General features: G+C 39.5%; 1 long non-coding RNA gene across 3 annotated transcripts in view; it reads right to left on the bottom strand.

The window, feature by feature from the left end:
• LOC130594026 (uncharacterized) overlaps positions 1-23195 on the bottom strand; it is a 30222-nt gene extending 7027 nt beyond the window's left edge. The window contains exons 1-4 of one of the 3 annotated variants that reach the window (XR_008970953.1): positions 22568-22734; positions 21421-21713; positions 5111-5196; positions 4672-4978 (exon numbers count right to left, since the gene is read on the bottom strand). This is a non-coding gene — a long non-coding RNA (uncharacterized LOC130594026). Of the gene's footprint in view, positions 1-4671; positions 4979-5110; positions 5197-20612; positions 21714-22567 lie in introns of those variants that run through there. The other 2 variants (XR_008970954.1, XR_008970952.1) reach the window with 2 other exon arrangements.
• Positions 23196-25220: the final 2025 nt, after the last annotated feature.

Below are 25220 nucleotides of genomic sequence, written 5' to 3'. Positions count from 1 at the left end.
CCAGGGAAGCAGGATGTGCTGTATGTGCTATCTATTGAGTCCTGCAGCAGCTTAATGTGACCAAACCAAATTACTTCCCCTGCATATATTTAAAATATGCACAAAAGGTGTCATTTCTGGGTGGACAACTTATATTAAATGCAAAGAAATACAGGAGGCATACTGACAAATATTAGGTTCACATATTCCATAATGTTCAGTGTGTAAGGCTTTCTAATTTTGCCTCCTATATTCAAAATAATATGGGAAGACATCCAACTCCTAATTTATTATTCTTCTTAATTATGCCCTACATGTGCAATGTGGTAGTTAGTGGTTAGCGGTGAAAAAGTATTTATGCCTAAAAAGCTCCTTCAGAACTGAAGCAAATTTCTCAGTTAGTGTCTTTATCACCCCAAGACTAGGGAAAATGGGAGGGGGAATATAAAATGGATATGTTACAGTGTTACATGCTTTTCTGTTTTTTTCTGTGTTTTAAGTATTTTTGATACTTATTACATGTCAACTCTCTAAGATGATGAACAGGCAAATTCATTTGTCTTACACATCTCAAAGGACACAACAGCATGCCAAATCAGCCCATTAAATCTCAGTGGTGCACATGTTGCCTTTTATCTGATGAACCATGTGCTGATGTAAATCAAAACATATAAGTGTGCGTAAGAATGTTGAAAACTTGTTAGATGCTGAAACAACAACAGAAAAAATATTTAGAAAGGCTCAGCAGTCTGCAGTGGCTGACATCCCTGTCAAGACTGTACAGCACACAGCCACGGTCACATCCTGTGGTCCATGGCATCCCTGCCCAGGTCTGCGGAGGGATGGAAAAACATAAAAGCCCTTTTACCTTCTCCCAGGCAAATCCAGACCCACCAGGCCCGTAATTGGGCCCAGTGTAAGGACTTGTGCTCCTGCCAATCCCATGTTGCCATATGTCCCCCTTCCCGAGCTGTCCCGTGTTGCCATCTGTCCCCACGCCAGCCATGTCGCTCAGGGCCATCTGCTTCTGCCTGACCCTTCTCACGGGGCCAGCTGTCACACCCCTCCCCAGGCGGGTGCAGCCACACACCTTTTCTAGACGTACACAAATTCCTACCAGCCATGGATAAATGTCTGCTAAAAGGGACAGAAAGCATGAGCAGCAGCCTAGAAAAATCAGTTCTGTCTGTGTTTCTTGACTGATGCCTAGTTGAGGTTTCAGCATGAAACCTTTTTTGCAAGTCCTCGGAACTTCTGGCACTGATATTTTATTGAAACTCGAAGATCAGGTGGCAGAATTGGAACTGGGAGGCAGTGGGAGTTGGTTTTGCAATATGTCCATTAGTCTGGTGGCATGTAGGAGCTCTTACAGAAACACAAGGAGTTTGCAAATCTGTTCCTGTACCTTCGTAAAAGCCTGACTTTGAGTCATCAGAGTTACTAAGCCCATCTCAAATACAGTACCATTAAAGTGGCACACAAGGAAATAAACCCATCTATTGCCCAGCTTTTTGAAAAAGTCTGAGTCTATAAAGATGTATTTAACCAAATGAGTGGAAAAAATGGAAACACTTTTGAATTCCTAAGGAAAAAAAAAAAGCCATTTCCTTGGTCACTGCGGGCACTTGTATCTTGACAAGGGATGGGGGGAGAATTTTCCATTTTCCAGTTGCATATTCTCACATCCCAGCTTCCTACTGGGACAAAACACAGGCATGCACCAGCTGTCCCTCCTTCTTCCCTCCTACCTTCTCGCAATTTGATTTTCACAGAAAAGAAAACTGGAAGTGTGGACTGGACAGAAGCCATCATTTTTCCCAGCAGGTAAGTCTAGACTTAGCTTATAATACCTTTCATACAAGTTCTCTTCCCTCATTTCCAATCTGTAGCATATTTTTATTTACTTATATTGAAATGAATGTTTTAAAGTGTAACAGTTTGATTTATGCCATGGAGAAATCAGTGTCTTATTGCTGCAAAATATTTAGGAAGGGATTGTTTCAACATTTTGGCTGTTTATCCAGTAAAATATTTTCCCTGAGACAGTGGAGGCTAAAATAAGAGATTTGAAATCCCATATGTATTGTCGTAGATGCTGTAACTTCTGCTGATTTCTGCAGGGCCAGAAAGCCACCCTGTGGTGAATATTTCACTCAGTCTCTCTCCACATACCTAATCCATTTAGGTACTTCTAAAACTAACAACCATATTATCCTGGTACTAAAGATATGAACTGCAATCTGATGCAAATTGGCATGATTGATTCCGCTGGAGAATAGAGTATTATTAGATCAGAGACACAAATAAATCTTTTCCTCAATTATTTTCACTAGGTTCAGGTTAAATATCTATGGTTTAAGTCACAGCTGTATACTTACTCTGGATACCATAGTAGAGGTCTTGGGTGGTTGTCAGATCTTTTTTTGGCTTAAAGATGCACAAAGAATCTTAAAATGATTTCACAATGTAAAATAAGGAATGATGAGTTGCACTGACAAACTAAAATTCATACTTTAAACATTAGTACCACATGTTGTTAGTCTTAAAAAGAAATTTATTCTTTAGAAGAAAATCTTCTGATTATACTATGTCCACCTCAAAGAGCTAACTTGCTGCTTTCTTTAAAAGATTGCTGATGAATACTGGAATATGTCTCCGTATAAAGTCACAGCCATGATGAATGTGAGATTCCACTCAAAGCACCGTCTGACCCCAGAATATATATCATTTATTTAGAGCAAAAAGAATTAGGAATTACCTATGCAACAGGATCATACATTACTAGTTACTTCAGCGAGAGACATTTACAACTGAAATGCTTCAGGTGAAAGCAGGGAATAGTGAAAGAATATCTCACTAGACCAAACACTGTTCCTTAGCCTCTGGTCAAAGTCTGACCTCAGCTGAAGCTGGAGCCATTCTGTTTGGCCGTACAGCCCAGACATGACCACATTTCTCCCAGAAGTGGGAATCAGCATCACTAGGTATTTCACGGGCCCTGGTGCAGCAGGTATGCTGAGAATAAAGTGCACATGAAACATGCAGCAAAGCTGGTGTTGTGGTGACCAGTTTATTATCTGCTTTCTCATGAGAAAAGACAACCTCAAAGCCATTGCTTTCAAAGTTTGCTTACTGTGTGGAGGCAGTGCTGCTGGGGGTCAAGATGCAGTGAGTGTGCACTACTTGCCTGCTGTGCTGGCAGCAGATTGCACAGCCATGGAAGATAGAGTTACTCACCAAAGAGTGTGTGGTAGGTTTTGATAACATATGAACAGATGCTATTTAACCCTACCCAATGCTTGTGCAGTTCCAGGGAAGAGTGTGAAAAAGGGAGGAAGAAGGGAAAGAAAATCCCAAAATGTGGCAGAGATATGTTATCAGTCCTTTTGCTATTATGAATATGAACAGGAGGTATCCATTAAGCCCAGCATTTTCGCTGAATAATTAGAACTCTGATAGCCATTAGAAGCAGGTCATATTTAATAGCAGTTGACTGCCTCAAGTCTTTCTCCTACAGTAGATTTAAACGATTCTTTGGAAAGTGAACTAACTTTGTTTCTCCTGCACAAGACTGGGAGAGGGGAAAAGGAAAGGCATTTATTTTTGCAGTACTGGATCCCTTGCCACCCACTCCCCTCTGAATCTCAAGTGCTATCTGCTAAGTCAAAATGAACTTTAATAAATGAGCTGAACTCATTAGCTATGTGAAGCTCATGCTTACAGTCATAATGATTTTAAAATGTGTGGCTGCATCTTGAAGAAGAACAGAGCTTGACATAATTTCAGTTATCAAATACTGGTAATTGACACAGAGACAGGCTGTGCTTTACACTGGGTTATAATTAATCCACTTCAGTGACCTCAAAGGCTACACTTCTGAGAAATCTACCACTTACGTTTTGATTCTTTGTCAACTACTTCAGCAGACATAAATTACAAATGAGGTACTAATGAAGTATTTCATCACCTGTTTACCTTCAGTGATCAGTTCCCTTACCCTAATTTACAGGAGGCACAATTTTTTTGAAGCTACTGTCAGCTGGAGCTGCCTTTTACTCTGAGCAGTTATAAATTAGCACATAGCTGTGCTTACTCTCATCGGCTCTTTGTTCTGGTTTTAAAATACTACAGCATAGGAGGAAGTAAGTTTAAGTTTAGAAACTGGTGGATAAGAAAAGAAATATTTGTATTTTCTTCTGGTATATTCTTTTCCTTAAAGTCTCACTAAATGGAAGGAAATTCCTCCACTGATACAAATACACCAAATCATACTGCAGTGAGTGTGACTGTGTCTATTTACACCAGTATGGCATTTGACTCATGCAGAAATTAAGTCCTGCCTTATTACCAAGCACTTGGAGTGATATTGAAGTACAAGTCAAAGAATCACCTCAGTATGCCGAAGTATTGCCACTGAAATTCTTACTTTATGTCTGTGGTGCTCATATAACTGTCTCTAATTTAAAATAGCAAGGCTCAATTCCCACATTCAGGCTGAAAAAACATGGAGTAATGGATAATTTGAGTGGTGAGTAAGCAACAACTTCACTTTCTGAGGCTGTAGGTGAGGCACAGCCATACGAACTGCCTTGTCCTTGTCCCGACCTGCTGCTCTGACACTCAGGCTGCTCCTGATCTGCTCCTGCTCCTGCCAGCGGCTTCCTTCAGTCCTTATAGTACCTTCCCATGGGCTTTGCACTCTTGCCCTCTGTGATGGAGGCTTTCTTCTCTCCTAGGCACCAATGCTTTTACCCTCATCAGTTCCTCCAGGCATCCTGATCAGTTGTCTTCAACTTCTTCCTGCTGATGACAGTGGTTCTCCTGCTCTTTTTTGGTGTTCTCTCCCTTTTTGGGGGCTACTGTGGGGTCCACAATAGCTTTCAACCCAATGAAAGCTAAGTATTCTTCCTGGTTTAAATGTGAATGCTCCATATTTTATGCAGTGGCAATACTTCTAAGTCATGAAAAAATAGGAAAAATCTCATGTTTTTCCAGAGACCTAGGAGGAAGAGCGAAGAAATTTAATTATTGAGAAACCTACATGTAAGTTGTGAGTTCTGTTTGATACTGGGCACTTCACATGGAACCTACTAATAGACTCACAGTTGGCTGGCGTTCAGGGCAAACTTACTTTTTAAGTCTGAACCAAACCAGTGAAGGTGTCATGTGACAGATCATCTGGAATATGTTGTATGTTGAGGTGGAACAGGAGGTTGCCTGACAAATGACAGTAGGAATAAATTTGTTTATTATTTGGTGAGGTCCTTAATTGGCTCCTTCAGGGAGAGAATTGAAGAAAAGAGACAGAGAAACAGTTTAGGCTCCCTTGTCCTGGAGAGAGAGGCAGCTTGCAAAAGGCAGGGAGAGATGAAGGATCTCGGGCAATGCAGGGGCCTCTAACACTGCCAGACATGCGGCATTGAAATGTACCTAAACATACAATTTTTTCTACGCTTTAAAATTTGCTGTAGTAAATAAATCCACAAGTTACTGCTTAAAGAAAACTGCAAACTTTTTCTCAGTTTACTTCCACTGACAAACATCGTTGAAAAAACAACCTGGAGTACCATGTAACTGGAGCTGAGGAGAAAGAGTGATGAAGGCACCAGGGGGTCGTTGAGCTCAACACCGATGTGGTGTCCCAGGGCACCAAATTGGTCAGGCAGGATTTCCCCGTAGTAAAGCTGTGCTGGCTGTTACCAACCACCTCGTTGTATAAGTTGTAAGGATGCTGGGGAGGGACTCTTCATTAGGGACTGTAGTGATATGACGAGTAACAGGTTAAAACTTAAACAGGGGAAGTTTAGACTGGATGTAAGGAGGAAGTTTTTTACTGTTAGGGTGGTGAGGCACTGGAATGGGTTGCCCAAGGAAGTTGTGAATGCTCCATCCCTGGCGGTGTTCAAGGCCAGATTGGACAGAGCCTTGGGAAACACGGTTTAGTGTGAGGTGTCCCTGCCCGTGGCAGGGGGGTTGGAACTAGATGATCTTAAGGTCCTTTCCAACCTTAACTGTTCTATGATTCTATGATTCTAAATGTCCCTTCCCCCATGGGCTGTGAGACTATGCTTTACACCTAATGTTGGCAGACATGAATAGTGCAGGTATGCAGGTAGGAACAAGGGGTGGACTTTCAGTTGAAAGTAGAGAAGTGTAAGTTGCAATATCCTTCAAATGCAGAGAGATTTGATGCTATTCTTTGATGCCATGTAGCTTCGGATCTACCTTGAAGGAGGAAAATCAGATTTAGAGAAGCAGTTAGGGTCTTGTGGACTTCCAGGAGCTTGGACAAGGTTAAACATCACATAAATTGCATATACTTCTGGGAAATCATTGAATCATAATTCTCTCTTTCATTCATTTCTTTGGTAGCAATATGGCCTTGTGCAGTGTTTTAGTCTCCATTTTTTCCCCAGCACTAGACTGACTTTTAAAGGCCAACAAGAAATTGTTAATCCAGTTTTACATAGAAGGAGTTTGAGTAGAAGGAAACTGGAAATTAACATTCCCCCACTTCCAAAAGCAAAAGCATGGCAAAACTACATGCAACTAAAGCAATCTGGGTAAATCCAAATTCATCTTTTCCTTGCCCAACTCAAAATATTTGAAAACACAAAAATTCCCCGACGAGGTTTGTATGCTTTTCTTAGGATTCAGACTCAGAAAAGAGCTTGTGTCCATGCTCAATTATACACACATACTCAACTTCTCTGCTGAACTTAAGCCTAAACTTGCTGTCCTTCCAAGCTTTGTGATTGGTACACGTTTTCATTACAAATCTGATTTAAGTAAATAAAAAAATGCTACAGAAAGCAGAAGACTGTGTGTCTGTTTCTGTTTTAACAATTACATGCACTTAGAGATTATAATTACATAGTCATTAAATTCCATTCATATAAAATCCTGGCTAGCATATTTTTATGAAGTAATTCTTACTTTCCATAGCCTTTTTCTCACAAAACTGGCAAATGTATATTTGTTGCAAGTCAAGAATTATCTGAAAGGTAAATTTCATATTAATGAAACTGATGTGCTTTCTTTTAAAATATCTTTGGTTATTTTATTGCTTACCATAATTTAAGACTTGGCTGTATAACAAGTGTTTTTCTTTGGCAATTGCTAAAATGGTCTGTGTGTGGTCAAGACAGCTGTGTCTGTTGTTACTGAACATAATGCTGACTTAAGTAACCAGTATCCACTTCAAGTAGGATTTTAAACCTTTTTGCTTTCTTTCACTAATACCAGGTTACACAGACAGAGAAAAGGGGGGCCAGTGCTGACCTGTCTCGCTTGCTGTTCTGCAAACTCTGCGGCAGGCAGATAGAGCATGAACAGATTGCAATCTCTGCCTTCAAACCTTCAGCAATGAACAACAGCCGAGCAATTTCAGGATGTTGTGTTTTGGGGTTCATCTCCCCATCTAACAAAATACTAATCCTCAAATGACTTCAATTTCCACTTCCAAAATGTTCTGAAGAAATCTTGTGCTGTCTGGTGCAACGCTTTGGTCTTTGAGCTGCACAGAGGTGGTCTGATCCCTATCTCACTGGGAACTGAGAAACAATGTCACCCTAGTCAACTTATAAGTAGTATATACAATATCTAAACTTGGCATGAGAGGAAAATTGCCCCATGATTACACCACTCAAGGAAGTACTTTTAAAGCTAAGAAGGGAGATGGGGATCAAACAGATATAAAGGGCTTTAGGGCAACTGTGCCAGCTGAGGAATTCATGCCTGAACAACAGCGGGTGGTAGCTGCTGCCTTCCCAGACAGACTGCACCTCTGTCCATGTCATACACCAGCTGCCAGCACACAAGTCCCAGGGAAAACCCCAGATGGGTGCCGCTGCTGCTGAGCCGCTGCCCAGCCTACCTTTGCTGACCTTGCCCACTTTGGGGGTGATGGGTACTCCATGCTTACCAGGGAAAAGCATGGGCCAGGGGTAGCTTTCACCTCTGCACCCCCTTTTCCTAGAATGACCTCCCTGTTGAGGGGACAAACCAGTCCCTAGGCTGTATATTATGTAATTTATATGTAAATGAGGTGGAGAATATGCACAAACGGGCTGCAGATATGTTGCTCCAGCGGATTCCACAGTGCAGAATCTGGTTTCTATCAGAAGCATACACAGATGGGGTTTCTGCAGACTAAAGAAACCAAGATGTGATTGCTTTTAAAGAATGTACCTACTGATACAATGCTGAGAGAAAACAGGAAAGCACTAAGTATTTGAGTCTTAAAATAACAGTTTTTTTCTGGTCATGAAAGATTTTGAGCTATACCTCCTATTGCACTCAAACATTTAGCTATTATTCAGGGAATATGACTGTTGAGATTTATTCCAACACATTCCAGAACACCCTTGTAAGATGAAATTTAACATCAAGTGAACAACATGTCCTACATAAACCCTTTTTTAAAAGCACATAACAAAAAAAAAGCAAAAAAGAAAAATCAAGTGTTGTTTTAAATTAACCCTTCAAGGTCATGTTGGGCTTAAAAGTTTTAAATATATGTTCAGTTTACTGCAATGTGTTCTTATACAGAAAGAACATGTCCCCATTTCACACATGATTGATCCATATACAATAAACACATTTTTAAAGGTGAACTATCCACAGTTTTTAAACATTCGTGTTACAACTGAATCCATGCAAATATATGTGTGAAGAGTTTGAAAAGTTTTTTTTTTCTCTAAACAAATAATTTCTTTCTTAAAAGATGCATAAATCAGTTTATTTCTGTTGGATTCACTGGACCTACCACAATTTGCACTAGCTAAAAATCTGGCCCTCATTGTTTAATCCACAGATATACTTTGTCACTGTAGTTTGTGTAAACATGAGGTCAGCTAGTACTTCCAGACCCAAATGAGCTCCTTGATAGTTCAAATTCAAACTCAGTTTTAAAACTGAATTTTTCTGTCATCATTTTTCTTACAACTGACCACAAGTAGACACAGAATGTTGGTGGGTTTTGTGGTAGGTTTTTTCTGGGGATTTTTAAATGTAAGTACCCTGCTCTTCTCCAGACACAAAAATGTAAGTGACCCATTAAAAGTTAACATAGCTGTGTGTACTATTCTTAATAAGCTTTCAAAGAGCATTCTGTAATAGCCCAAATAAACCTAGCATCCAACAGATTCTCATTGTTTGAGTCCATCCACATTATAAACTGTGCATAATGTCTTTTTTTTTTTTTTTAACAAATAAGACTATTTTTAAGCTATGGGAATGCAGGCAAGGAAAAGAAATAGGTGAATTTCTAGTTTATTCCATAATTTAAAATCCACACATGAGATTGGACAGGATATGTCTTCTTTTAATGTGCGAGGGCCATCCCATAAGGAATCTGAAATAAAACAGTTATTCACAAATGTGGTTTCAGACACTCGTGTTTTATACACAGTGTCAGTATTATTAATTTTGTCTTGCATTTCCCTGAATAATTCAAACTACTTTGTAGTCAAAGCAGTCAGAAACATAAACTCGTTTCATTACCGCACAGCTACATGGGAATCAAACACAAAGGATATTTCATGGTGGACAGCCTTGCTGAACACATTAGGGGAAGAAAAAAGTACTTAATCCACTTAAAACTATTGGGAGAATTTCAGTTGGCAAACTGGTCATACTGGAATTTGACCATATGCCACCAACATCTCTATGAAATGCTCTAAAATGCAGTTTCTCAGGAATGAAACAGTTGATTACTGTATTGAGAGGTGAGAGAAGTTTAAAATAATAAATAGTCTAGAAAATAACATGAGGAGAAAACTGAAAGTATTAATGACCATAGTGCCATATACTTTCAAAGTACTTTTTATCTGAGAATGTCAAATGAATTTTTACACATGTAATTCTTTAATACAGGCAAATATTATGCCAGTGTTACAGAGGAGTAAACTTGTACCACTTGCTTTAGGCAATACAGATGGTTAATGGGAAAGCAGAGAATATGATTAGTAATTCTGAGTTATACTGTGCTGTTTCAATCACAAGACCTTTTTCTCTCTGAGGTGCTTCTTATGCACTGAGGACCACATTTAGAAAGATTTATATGAAAAGTTGGGGCAGAAACCTATCAGGACTTTCCAAAACACTGTGCAGATCCAGGACGAGTTACTGTGAGCACCTAGGTCTGAGCCTTGCAAGCTGAGCAGGACCGGAAAACCGCAGAAAGCGTCTCCACAACAGCACATCACTGAGGTACTGGCTACTTTAAGAACACAGCACTCAGTTGGTCCAATCTAGATCCACTTGATATCCCCAAAATCAGCTTCTCATGAGCTGAAAATGAGGAATTTTGCTAAGACACAAATCACTGCAATCTTTTATTTCTGAGATGTGTTTCCAGCTTTACCTATGCTGTTTACGTTACTCTAAGTGACCATCCTTGATGGTGGTTTAGAAGTTCTTTTGTCATCTAGAAATTGAAAAATGAGATCTACAGATTCAGAGACTTTGCTCTTCATGGAATAATAGTTGAGTTGTCATAAAGAATTGGTGTGGAAAGCTGCTGTCAGACTTGGCAGTTCTTACCCCAAAAATCAAGCTTTGATGTTTTCTTTAGTGTTGAGGGTTTATAATATAAATACAAAAGCAAGGATTAAGTTTTATAGGTAGTTTACCAGACTAAACATAGTTGTGAAAACTGTTAAAAAAAAAGAAAGAGTCCGAACATAACAACAACCTCCACAACGAAAAAAACATGAAATTTGGGAACTGCTGTCTACCAGCTCCACCACATGGCAAAGCGGTAATTTACAGTTCACCCCCTAGAAGGAGGATAATTTAAAACAAAAATCTCAGTCTGCCTCAATTTCTTCAGCAGGCGTCTCTTCAGTGGAGATGTCCCAGAAAGCAAACTGTGATAAAGCCAAAATAGGCTTTGTAAGACTGCAACATATGGCTTGCCGGAACAGACAGTCCTATTTAGATGAAAAGGTGTCTTTCTTTGCAAGGTTGGAAACGATGTTTTCTTACATGTGTGTAGGACATTAGAGATTGAGTTCTGCTTGGAGCTCCTGTTCATGACCATAATATGCTTAATTAAGAACTCTCTTGCTCCAGGAATGGAAAGGGAAGACAACGATGAAACTGAGGTACTATAAGGTTACCCCCCCTGCTGTTCCATGAGCCCACCAGCCCTTGGATGTTTCATCCTGTTCTACTTGGGAATAAGAGTACAGCTGTAGTCTCTGTCCCTGGAAATGCCATGAAGGAAACGTGTTTCTGCACTCTTTGGAGGTAGACACAGCCCTTATCCATTGTGTCCAGGAGAGCAGACATTCATATTGAAAAAGGCAAATGGATCTGTCTTGCGAAAAAAATATTTAAGGCATTAAATATGTTATTCAGGATACAAGTTATCTTGATTAGTCCAAGTCAAGCTACTAGACAAATGAGTGAACTTTTTTTCTTTCAATTAAAAATAATTAAAAAAAAAAGATTGTGCAATGACACCGCTACAGCATTCATGTTTGTGCAATGTATTCTTAGCTGCTGTGTTCCTCAGTGTCTATACTTATGGAATGATTATGCTTGATTAATTTGGAAACACGACTGTGTGACAAGTCACTGATGGACACACAAAGCATGTCACACAATGGACTCAAAATGTGGAGCAGTATAATCACCATAAGTAGAAACTGGAGTTGATTCACCAGTTTTCTCGAAGTTTTCCCTGGCAAATATCTCATGGCAGCTACAGCAGCTGTCAAATTATTGGTCAGTATCTGCAGATTCCTCACTTGCTAATTACAGAAGTTTCTGCAGGGCTGCCTCTGAATTGAGCATTCAGATGGCACTCTTCTAATTCATGAAGCATGGGACTCTTCATTATTAAGAAGTATTTTAAAATTGAAACAGAGTTACATACTGATGTTTGTTGGCTTCATATTTTTCTACAAATAGCTCTGCATTTTTAATATAATTTCAGAAGGTACATTCTAATAAATTTTTCAAATTTAGAACAAACTTTTTTTATACAGATTGTGATACAAAAAGGATCTCCAGCTATTTTCCAAAACTGGAAGATTTATGACAGAATTCAGTGTATGGAGCTAGTATTTTAAGTAGCATGGGCTTACCAGAGAAGACAGGGAAGATTAGGATTTCTAGATTTATCTAACATAAGGCAGAAAATACCTCAATTCACATCTCAGCAAGAAAAATCATTATGCTTATATGCCTACATAAAATCAGGGCAGGTTGTCTGGGAGGGAGAAGATGGGGTAAATTGCAAGACTATGGAGAACACCAAGTTTTGATCATTACTCTCTTGACTTCTAGATATATTATTCCTGGCCACAGTTTTTCAATTCATTCAACAGACATCAGCTTTCTTTAGGCAGTGATTTTGCATTGACTAATCATTCACAAGTTACCATGAAATAAACAGCCTCATAAACTTAACTAATATTTGCTTTAAGATAGTACAGGGGAGCTTGCCCCATGGGTGGCAAAGTAGAAAAACACACATGTAGTAGCGAAGATGGGTGTGCTTCCAAATCTAGAGATAATGACTCAGGGATAGAAGTGGCCACAAAATGTTGACATTTTTTTTAAATTAACAGTTCGAACTTGTCAGTTAAAAGCACAAAATCATTCTAGTGCCACTAAAAATTGTCTCTAATGGACCTAAACCAAATCACGGGTTTTGCTTTTTTCTGAAGTGTCATTTAGTTCTAAGTTCCATGCTTCATATTGAGATGCTTGCTTTCAAATCAGATTACTTCAATTTAATATTTTGTTCTGAACTTCCCCAAGGGCTTCCACATTGCTTTTTATGTCCTTTGATATTCTGTCTGCCCACTTTTTCATCAAAAAAAAAAAAAAATTACTGACTTCACAGTAAAATTTATTCTCATAATCTATAATAAACAATCTATTTGCATTGGTTCCTTTCACTCCTACTCTGGGAGGACATAAAATCTCGTATAATATGGAGAGAGGTAAAAAAAAAAGCAGCTTTTTACTTTGGCATATCTGTCCAATTTTCAGAGTACAGTAATCACTATGATGGATGTGAGAAGAGAAATAATGAGCCTCTTTGCTTTTTTTCTCTTCAGTCCATGGGTGGAAACCATGAAGCTTTTCAATCTAATCTTTCTTCACATCCATCCTTGATAAAATTCTCAGCAGTCAGCAGGGGTTTAAGAAGAAAAAAAAAGACACTGCCTGTCTTGTTTTTCAACATTTGGAAAGTTTTAAGCAGTATTGCAGGTGGGAATATGGTCACAAACATATTTTATTTTCCATAATTTATCTCTGCATTCTAAAATGAAAAATGTAATGCAGATTCTGACAAAATATGTTGGAGCCCTTAAAAAAAACAATAAGTGAGACAAAACAGAACATGCAAAATGTATTTTGTTTTTGCAGATAGGTTTTGTGTGAAATCAGGATTTAATTTTTTATTAACCTTTTTTAGAGGTGAGTGCATCTGCAGTGCTAGAATGCCATGTTATTTTGTAATATATTGGAGAGCAGATTCAGAGTATTCATAATATGAGTCTGAAAATCAAAAAAAGTAGAGAGCTGAGACAAAATGAAAAAACATCTACCAATCTAAGGAAAAGATAGGTCCACTTTTGTGTTTGTCACTTAACATATCTAATTCTAAATTAAAGGGACTCATAATTCTGATTGTCATACAGGGAAAAACGTGAAGTGCTCTTTCAAATAAAATATGTTCCTGTGGCTTTTTCAGTGGATCGTTAGGTCACAAATTGAGCTACAGAAAATTGCATTTTCAAAGTCAAATGCTACAATGCAGAAGTTTTTCTTTCGGATTTATATATAAACACAAACAAGAAAATGCTACACTTATAAAAGCATCATCTTACAATAAGCTTCCTGAGGTACGTAACTTGCCCACTGCCACTTTTCTTCCCTTGAAATGCTTTTAGTCCTTCTCCTGACAGGAAGTGTATAGGTTGGCACTTGGAAGAAGCCTTTATCAAAGGAGCCTGCTGTTACCTACAAATTTGATGCTGCTATTGTGGTTACAAAGGGAGCTGCATACTCTCACAGTTAATTGCCACAATCTGTCATCTCTGAGATTTAGGGATTGGTGTTTTTTTAAGGGGATATTGGTGTTCCAAAACTCTGGCTATGGGGTTGGCAGCCAACTCCCTTGGGTCATGTCTGGAGGCTGGAGCCTGCCAGCAGTGGGTCAGGATGGCCACAGTCAAATTCGGTGGGGTTGGAGTTTTATGTGCCTTGAGAGGCAGTTGCCAAAACATAAGCAGCTCAGTTTTGACCATGAAAAAGCCCCTGATAAAGCTAATGTCAGTGAGAGAAAGGAGGTGAGGTAAGCACCTGTAAAGGCTCTGGAGGATTGGGCACAGACCTGAGAGAAGAAACAGTTTGGCCAGTCACTCACTTGAATAGGACAGGGAGAATTCCACAGAAAGATTATGGTAAAGGTCAATCATCGGGGAGAAGTGATTGGAGACTTTCCTGTGGTGTCCTTGATTTTTGGGGTTGAATGGTTGCACAGAACAGCAGGAAGAGCTTGCCAGTATAGGTAATGCCCAGTGCGTAAGGCTTTCTTCTAGCATTTGGAACACCACCAAATGGTGGGACACCACCATCTGGGACAAATGCAATAGCATTAAGGGAAGTGGAGGTTTGTGGTTCTGTGAGCTGAGTGCGGAATACAGCTACTGGGAAAGACAATCTATCAAAAGAGGCTGGATGATACATCCAGACAGGGAGAGCGCTGTACGATGCTTATGTGAATGTTAGCTCATGAACTTCATGTCAGTCCTTATTTGCTGAGGAAATTTAAGTTCTCTCCAGGTGTCAAGCTGCCAGCCAGCCATAACAATATGTTATCCCCCGTTTTGGTTCTGCTCCCAGCTAGGAGATTTTTGACACATAATATATATTGACAAGCAGAACTTCCTGAACAGCATCTGAGTAACCATACTTCATTAACACGCTAAGCAGGGACACAGAAATGTGATTGGATGGGAGGAAATTCAGAATAAATAAATTTGTAATTAATAAAACAAGAAATGCAGAGTGGGTTTGCTGGCCTTTGCAATACAGATAGAACACAGACAGTTTGCTGGACTGACTTCTAAAACTGCTAGTTGGAACTAGCAAAAAGTGAATGGAAGCAAAGTGGCTTTTAGCTACATAAATTATGAAAACATTTTGATATCATATACAGAAAAAGGAATAATTTCTGTGCACACAATTGTGGTTTTAATATAAGCTCAATGGATCACACTTATCAAAGAAGTGGTGAAAACTGACTGCAGCTACATTCTAGCCACATTCTCAAGCAGCATCAATCTCTGTATCTGAACATCTCACATGACTTCAAAGGAAAACAGAAACCCTTCCTCTCTTTGCATCATTTGTAGGGATTTGCTTTGGGTTTTATTTTTTTCAACTAAAGGCAATTATGCTGGAAGGTCCACATCAAAGAAAATGCCAACCTTAGGCCTTTTTGCACTATCCAGGATGGGGAGTGCAATGGATAGTCATCTATTTAGGGTATCCCATCACATGCCCTGGCCAGAGTATGTTTCACAGTATTAATGGTGGTGAGGTTAAAGTCTGGCTTTTCTTAAGAAAAGCTGGATATCATCATAGCCAGCTGTTCTGATTTGGTGACTATTTATTAACATCTTTAGTAATTATGCATGGCAGATTTCATGAGAACACAATCATACATCTTGTGTAAATTAATGCCCTCAATAAAACCTGCCCAGGCTTATGCAGTTAGCTGCTTCATTAAAGTGTGTTTCTCCCGTTAAAATGTTTAGCTATTGCAGGCATATGCCCCTTCTCAGGCACAGGCTGTGCATGTTTTCTGTGCTTGTTCTGCATGAGAAACTCTCATTGACCCAAATAAGGGCTCAGTGCACGGGCCATATGCTAAGAATATGGAAATTGCTTTGAGAATATGTTGAACTTCCATATCCCCATTATAACCACAGTATGGGTGTCACTGCTGTATGGTCTTTTGCAAATGGATAAAACTTCATCATTGAAGTCAGTGGAAGTTTTTTCTCTGAATAAAATGAGATGATGGTTTCAAGCCCATTGCCCCTTGGGCTGCTCTCAGCTGCCTTTGATTCCTCTGACCAAGGGTATTGTGCACAGTCTTATGGTCTCTTCTGGGATCAGATATCCCCAGGGAAGGATCCTTTGCGTCTATCTGGAAGGATCCCAAAATACTGCCAAGTCATTTCTCTTGTCTTCAATGTTCTCCTGTTTCCCGGAGAGTACATTAAAGTTTGGGGTGAAGCCTTTCCTGAGTGCCTGATTAGGTGCAGCCCTAATACTGAATAACTCAGGCAAAGTAACTAAGTGCATAACAATATAGGATTTATTTCACCTCCCTTTCCCTGTCTCAAAGTTAAGCACCTTATGTGAGTCAGTTGGGTAAGTCTCTGTATAAGTGAGGAGAAATAAGCACCACCTCAGGGTTATTCAACCCGTTTTTAGCTAAGAATATCAGAACATAGACATTTTCTAATGTAGAAATTTTCATCTGGATGTACAATTATTCAGCTCAGAAATTACTTCAGATACTACCTTAGAAAAGCAGACTTGGCGTAGCTGAATAATAATTCTCAATGCAAAAGCCTGAAAGATGTTTTCATTCAGTGACAGGCAGCAGTAGGAAGAAAGGACAGCTCTGATGTTCTCATCAACATACTGAGGCAACATACAGAGCAATAAGCGGTTGGCTGGGTAGGTTTTTTGCTTAAACCAAAATATTTTTTAAGTTCTTCTTAACATCAGGCACAAGTCCTCAGTGCCAGTGTGTGTGAAAATGTTTTTACCACTTTTCCCATTTTTTTTTAAAGGTTACCTAATTTTTTCTAGTCTTGAGGTATTTCAGATTCTTTTAATGTGTCAGGACTAAAATGTTTTCACACTTTGTATTGAAAACACTGGTTTCATTTTGTGATCTCTTCCTGAGTCTGCCATAGAAATGTTAGCAGGAAAAATTCTTTTAAACCAAATATTCACCAATTTCTTAAATTTTGTAAAATCCAATAGCTCAGTAACTCTATTTAGATTAATACTGATGCCACATGCTTTAAAGAAACGTAGGTTTACTACAGATATCATTCCTTTTCACATGACCTATTCTGCCCAGATTTCAGTTTGAATGGGCATATGAATCCTACTTTAAAAGGTATTGTTATAGCAGGCAGGGTACTGTCTTGGTATGGAGTGTTGAATCATGTCATTGTTTCTTCTTAAAAAATACCCGTGTTCTATCTCAGAGAGGGTTGCCTCACATTAAAATGATTCCTTTATAAACAGTTTGCTCTGAGTTCAGGGCAGCTCCAGCCTAGAAGTTCAGCAATTTACTCTGTTTCTCCACTTTTATGACATCTTTTTGTTTTTAGCTCTATAAGGCTACACCCATGTGTACACAAACGTGCACGCTTAGGCACACACATGTACAAAATGGGCCAGAACATGAGTCATGACAAGCTGCTCTGCGTTTCCATAGGTGCACCTCAGCATAGTCACAACAATACAGAGCTCCCCAAAATGTGCTGCTTTAGACTTTTATCTCTGGCAGTGCAAAGCTGCATGAGCCATACGGATAAGAGGGGAGCTTGTGCTTTGGAGTAACCCAATCCCTTTCTTTTTGATGCATCTGCTGACAGGAGCACCGCCTGGTCCTCTTCTGGCAGGGTTGCTCAGTGGGATGGGGATTCTGTTCACCAGGACATGGGCAAAGCCATTATCCCTTTTCACATCAGACAATGGCATACTCCTTATGCTGCTATATTATTTCAGTTTTTTCATGTTTCTACTGACCACAGATTTTGTTTGTCATGTACCTCTGTGCAAAATGAGTGAAGGGTGAACAGAGAATCTAGAAGCACATGTGTCTACACTCCCTTTGTACTGATGCAAATGATGATGCAAAGTGAAAGGCAAGGGTAAATTATGTACCTTGGGGCAGGTTGTAAGCCTCTACAGGCAAAATTGATTAATTACTGACATAAACAGACCGATTAACTTAGTAAGATTATAATCAGGTCTCAAGCCTTTTGTTTGTACAACAGTAAATCAAAGGAAAGTGAAACGGCAGAAATTAGATTTGTATGTTTCTGTATGTCTGTATATACATATACAAAATACATCCCCACAGCACAGGCAGAAGGGAGGAATAAGTATCAGCCTATTGGTTTTCCTTATGTTATCAAAAGTGAAGACAAACCCGTGATTTATTTTCTATATTTTGGATGCAACCAGTCAATGTGTGCTGTGCAGCTGTGACATAAAACTTCTTTCAAAGAGGGCTAATACTAAAGAAAGATATTGCAAATATGTGACCTGTGCTCTGGTTTTGTAAAGTATTTTTCTAATTTCATCGCTCCAGGATAGAGCTTTATAACTTAAGCCAGAATCGTTGAAAAATGTTGCTACTTTGCTACTGCAGGCAAAATCTGTACAGAATAGGATTTATAATATATACAAACTCTCAGAGAGTTCCTTTAAACTTACGGAAACTCCTATAATAGAGTTTTACTGAAGTCCAAAATAAGTCCTGGCCAAAGTTTTTGCTGAATATGTTGAATTCTAAAGCAGGCCTGGGTCTCAGCATGATTTTCCTACTGTCTCTTGAACAAAAACCACCTTATATTCGATGCAGGAGCATAACCCATAAAACATGCACAATAAGATGTATAGAAATCCATCTCTTCCAGCCTAATGAATTTAATCAAGATCAACAGTTGTGTGAGATCAGTTTTGGCAGAAACTTGTGCAGGTGCAGATTTCTATTGCTATTCAGTCAAACCATCAAACAGGAACTCCCTTGTGCTTGAATAACATCTACCTTTATCTCAGGCGTTTTAATGAGTGAGCAGCATATGTTTTAGACACAGAACCATGCTGGATGCAAAGCACACACACCGTGACAGACACTATAGGATTCATGGGGTAGGTTTTTCCTGAAATGTTTTGAAAGGCAAAACACAGGCTCCTGTCCTACAGCTGTCTCAGCTGTAGCTCTTGAATAACAAGGATTTTGCCTGGGCATAGAGGATATGAAGGCAGGAGAAAAGCCACAGAAACCAGTGTTTGTCTGACAACAATCTTCTTTCCCCCGTGTGGGTGTATCTGCATCATACTGCATCCAGTGGTGTTTGCACCAGCCAAGGAAGGCATTGGCAGACAGGTATCTCCCATTTTCCTCCTTCCTTTTGCCCTCCAGCACTGTCCTTACTTGCTATCAGCATTTTCTCACCACTATTATGTTATAGCTCAGCCTATTTTCCAGGTACAAGAGCAGGAGGTGAGGTTTTAGCAAAAAATGCCCCCATTTGTCTCCTGCTCCATCTTGCTTTTGTGGGGACCCCTCTGCACCCCAAATGTCCTAAGAAGTTAGGGCACTTCTCCAAAGGAATATTCCTGTATTGCCTGCTTAATGTTGACATCAGAAAACATAACACATGGTTTTCCCCATGCAACTTCCTTCCTGAGTGCTATGGCTCCCTCAAAGTAACAGCAAAGCATTCATTAGCTGAGCACACTCTGCCTTAGAGGGAAGCACAGAGCTGGTGCTGGCAGGCAGACACACCATGCTTGAGGCTGGGGACAGATCCAGAACCCAACAAAGCAGGTGGAAAGGTGGTCATTGACTATGGTGAGGTCTGGATCAGACCCCTGTGGAAAAATATGCTTGCTGTGAACTGTGTACAGGGAAATTCCATTTATAGAGGAGTCAAATGAAATGCTCAAATTGCTTCAATCCATGAACAAATTGCATTTCTACTTATAATGAATTTTGTCTTATAGGCCCCAGTCCAGTCAGGCACTTAAGGACCTGCATATCTTTTAGCCGATGAATAAATCTCTCAGAGGCAGTATGACTGGGCTACTGCATCTGGGCAGAAGTGCAAGTTTTTCAGTGAAAAATAAACAGGTTTTATTTATTTTACTCAGAGATATATGAAACGTGTAATTTTGCAGCAGCATGTGATTAAAAAAATCCTGACATTTTCAATTGTACATTTACTGCCTGTGTGTTTCGGAAATTAACTAACTTAGCTTTTAATATGTAACCATATAACTTAGTTCTTGGCACAGTTTCATCTTTTTTAGCTAATATTCTCCATTCATTTGCATGTGTCACACAGTTCAGCAAAAAATGTTTAGACATGTTACATTTTATAACATGTCTTGCTTAATAAAAAACATAAGAGAAAATTAAAACACAATTTCATTTTAAGCTGCTTGCAGACCACATCTTATATTGCCAAAATCACCTCATGCTGCTTTCATCTGACTTGCAACATTTTACTTCTTGTGTCTTAAATTGCATGTAATGACCATTTCAGAACTGTCTGATAGCTGAAGTTTCAGATTTAGAGATGTAACCTTTTTGCATATTTTTGTACCCCAACTGTGAAAGTAAACTTCAAAATCATTACTTTGGTTCATCCAAGTTTTTGAACTTCCCAGTGCTTGCTGCTATATAAAAACATAGATATGTATTTAAATACATGCTGCACTTTTCCTGCCCCAGACAGACATCTGGCTAGTTCCCATCTGCTGACTGTGACCTGAAGCATTTTCTTTTTCTCTCCCTCATTAGTTTGAGCTTTTGCTGAGGTTCAGTAGCACACATGCTGATCCATCAGTTGTTTTTATTGGCAAACAGGTCCATCATTAACAATCAGAAACTGTAGCATCTGCTAATTTAATAGGGAACCACATCCTATTGTACATTAGGTGTTTAGCAATGTGGGCATTTATCAAAACAATGATTAAGTGAAATACACGTGTGTAATATTAAGGATATTTTAGGCTATAAATAATGCATTTCAATTTCTCTTCATTTTTAAACAAACATAGGCATTTTACCACGGGGAAAAATTTGTCTAAATCTTTCTGGATAGTTTAACACTGGAAACCTTGGTTAAAACAATGCTTGTCTGTTAAAATCGTTTGCATGCCTTTTTATGCTGGGTGGGCTGCCCTTACCAGCAAACACAAAAGATCATGAAGGGTTTGAAGACTGCAGAACTGGTGTAGCGTATCTCAGTGGCATGCAGCCCACGTGGTCTTTTGCTTCCAGAAGCTCAGAATTGAAAAGTAATGAATTAACGTCATTCAGAAACACATTTTCAATACTTTAATGGCATCAGCAGCAGCACAAATTGCCCCATACTTAACGAATTCCCTTAGTGGAAAGAAAACATTTTTTTTTTACATAAGGAGATTTCCAGACCAGGGATTTTTAACACGCATTTACTGGTTTCCAGGAGCTACCAGTATTCCCATTTAGATATTAGCATCACAGTGACAGATTCAGCTTTGTTAGATGACATGGGCATTCGTTAGTTGCAAATTGGTTTGTGGCACATCACTTAAAAGATAAACTCAAAACTCTGGGTTCAAAACCGGTGTTTTCTGTCAATCAGATGGTTTACTTACTCAATCCCAGAACAGCTGGTATTCAAAGAAAACAGGAAGTATCAACATGACTTGCCACAATTCAAGCTTTGACATAAAAGTTCTCCTAAACCATAAGAGCATGAGAAGCTGCAGGAAGCAGTGGAGATGCAGAGGCTGACAGTATCCCACCACTTCACACTGCAGCTGCTTGGGGGGAACAACAGCTGTCCTTGCTCCCAGGGAAGCGGCTCTGGGTACCTGCATCGCTTTTAGAAGCTCATGTATCAGGGTGTGATGAACAGGTACTGCATGCCAACTTTATTGAAACCTGTCTGCATTAAAAGAAAGAATGAAAGAAGTTTAATCAGAAAGAACTTAAGACCAAGCAGAGGCTGGATGAAAAGCTCATTGAATTAAATGGGAAGACTCCTGCTGGCTCACTGAGGGGTGGACTGTGTCCCAAATTCAGACCTCTGAAACTAATGCAAAATTTGTTTAGTTTTGTGCTTTTGAACATAGCTTTATTTTCTAAGCAGAGCCACAAACAGTTATGTGTCTGTTTCTGTGATCCTCTTCTCTTATGAAGTCATTCCAGCTCTTCTATCAGTAAACTTGTTGTAATATATTTCGTGCTTAGTCTTCAAAGAAATGTTAACATCCACAGATAAAAGGCTCTGTACGCTGTCCATGCCACAACTGTCACCAGAAAACCCAGGAATGATGACATGAGCAGATGATAAATATCCTGACACAAAAAAACTATTTTTCATAGGAGACATAAGCAAACCTTTGTTGCTGTCTCTATCTGTGAACCGAGGGACATATCCTCCCATGGAGATGCCTTTGGGCCGACTGAGCAGCCGATGCAGCTCGCTGGTGCCAGGTGACAGAGCAAAGCCCCTGCCCATGGTCTGATCCTGCCGTGGGGCACAGTCGAGTTGAGCTGGGAGAGCGCCGGTCAATGACTCTTCGCTGAAGGCATGCCATCCCCCACATCAAAAAGGCACCAGAAGCCTTCATATAGATCTGCACTGTATAATGGGCAGATTTTCGGCAAGGGCTCAGAAGACAAATGAAGCTTTTATCTGCTTTCCAGCCCTCTGCAATAGGAGTTTATGTTAAAGCCACTTAACCGTCTAGAGTGCAGCCCTGTGGATTACCTGTTTGTGTGAATCAAGTACATTACCTGATCACATGAGCGCCAGGGATAAGTCTTCTATAACTAGCTTTTCTTTGAAGGGATCTTCAGCTACTTTGGGATTCTCACAAAGAAGTGCCCCAAATGAGGCAGGATTAAGAACAAGCAATACTTCACTTTGGCTTGTGTTTCTCCAGCTTCGTTTATTTAGCTTTACCTGCTTACTTGGTCACTTATTTGTGTGTCATAACAGCAGGATGAGGAATAAACCTTCCAAAGTATAACCTTTACAGCTTCATGGGTTAAATATTATATAAAGAAGGGAGTGAGTGTGATAAAAGTGAATATCTCTTTCTGAACAGCAGTTCAAAAGACTTGGTAATTTTACAGGAGTTCTCAATTTAAATTGCTAGAGTTAAAATATTATTTTACCACACCTTTTTTTTTTTCAACCATTAAAAATAATTAGCTCTGCAGAACATTTTAAAATTAAAATAACGATGAGGGATGTGTAAGCCATTTAATAACACTTAGAACGATACACCCTATTTCAGGAAATTGCACATGGAGGAGAAGGATCTGGGAAGGCTGAACACTTGAGTCTGTGTTTTGGGGGACTTTTCAGCTCTGTCCCTGCAGGCTTTGAGCTCACCCTTGTCCTGGGGTGCCTTCAGAAACTGCTTTACCACCCCTTTCTTCTCCACTGACAGGTTGGGATGTTGTCCCCTCTTTGCTGCTGAAAGCCACACCTCTGTGTGCCGTCACCATTATGTGTGGAGAGAACTTCCAGGGGCTGAGGGTCTCTCACCACCACCACTTCCACCAGTGCATCACCTGAAGACTGGACACTGACATTATCTACCCTCTCCCTGGTAATGTCCAGCAGCCCATCCTTCTGGAGTGGTAGCCATGCTACTGTATATTGAAGGACACTATTTTTGCTTTGAAAACACCAGTTTTCTTTTGTTTTGCAACTGCTCCAGAGCGGTTATGGGCACTCAGCAGCCTCTGGTTGCCTGTGAGCCCATTTTCCTCTTGCCAGGAGCTGCAAAGTAAGACAATCACTCTCAGTCCCCTAACAAGATGTGTTAGACAAGTGGCAATGTGCTGGTCAGGAGTGGAGCTGCTCAGACCAAAGCCCCCAAGACCTGTGAAAAATAAAATCTGAGAGAAGGAATTACTAGGGTCAAGCTGCTTTTCCCACCACAAAAGCAATGGAAAGCAAAAGAAGATACATCATAATCCTGCAATGAGGTTATGAGCTAAAGAGTTTGGAGGGAATATTTTTGGAGGAGGAAAGAATTTTCTGATCAGAAGGCTTTCCTCCTTTAGTGACCAGTTTAAGGTGGCTTTTTAATGTTGCTTTAAATCTGAAAACTGTCTGCCATCTGAAAAGTGACTCCAGCACTGCGCCTGCTGCCTTGTCTGTGCCGAGTGGATGCCTTATGCACACGAGCCCATTTTTCTTGGAAATGCATTACAGGTTTTACTTCCTTGTCGTGCTGTTCTAATAAATTAAAAGTCCATTCTGACTGCAAGACAGTACTTCTGTATGGAAAATAACATAACTTATCACTCATCACTGGTAATAATACTCTGCCTGAAGACATTCCTTTGTCAAGCCTGTTGTTGATCAGTTTATGCCCTAAAGGATTATACTTATGACTCAAAATAATGCAATTTCAGATGATATTTTTATTTATAAAGGTACAATCTACCTTTGAAAGAATCTGAACTTCTTTATCGTTACATCTTTTGACAATGAGACACTTTCTTCTCAGAGCTAAGTAAAGCCAAACTCCATATTGACAGCATGGACTGGCTGCAACAGACAGTGAGCAGGGCAGAAGGACAAATGGACAGAAGGAAGACTGAGGAAGCATGTTACACGCCCCTTACTTGCTCTTTGCCGCATAAAATGACACACAGCTTCACTACAGTGTTATCCCCCAATTTTTCTGTAGATTTTTGTATTTACTGATTTTTGTACTTACTGCAATTAAAATAAAAACCCCTCTGTCCCATTTTCAGCATTTCCCTCTTACTTGCTCTGAGATAAATTAAGAAAAAAAAAGAAAAACAACTAACCATCCAACTACTTTTTTCTTACGTTGCTTATAAATACTGCTTATTCATTAACTTTTTTCTCTGAGAATAATGTCAAGTTATTTGGTTGTATCTCTTTGACTTAAGTAAATAAATAAAGAATCTTTTCCTGAAAGTTTGTGGTTGCATGGTATAATTAAATAGAAAACATTTGGCAAGTTTCGCTAAACAATGACTGTGCTTCCAAATGCTGGTGGTATAAATCAAACTAAGGAAAACACATCATGTTTGTTCATTTCATGAGGACAATGAGGGCCTTATGGTTTTATTTTATGCTTGGATTTAGCCTTAATTATTTTAATTTTGTACAAAGAGGATGACCAAACCTGAAAAGTTCTGAAAAGACTTTAGCTTTGTTAATTACATTTGTAGAAAAGCCGAGCTGGGGCCTTTAACCACACAGTTGGCACTTTGGCAATGAGACGAGATGAGAATAAAATGTATCTTTGTACTAAATAGCCCGCATCTTATTCTCAGAAACATAACTACAGTTGTGTAAAATCTATAAGATACATGAAAGCAAAAAGGGACTTTGCAGAGCCACGTGTCCAGAGCTTTTTGTGAGTCACTTCTGATTTGCACACAGACACACATG

Source organism: Pezoporus wallicus, unplaced genomic scaffold, assembly GCF_028554395.1.
Source record: "Pezoporus wallicus isolate ANWC-B61680 ecotype Strahan unplaced genomic scaffold, APGP_CSIRO_Pwel_v1 scaffold_6446, whole genome shotgun sequence".
NCBI lineage: Eukaryota > Metazoa > Chordata > Aves > Psittaciformes > Psittacidae > Pezoporus > Pezoporus wallicus.
The sequence above is the reverse complement of the archived record's forward strand: the minus strand, read 5'-3'. Positions and strand labels throughout refer to the sequence as shown.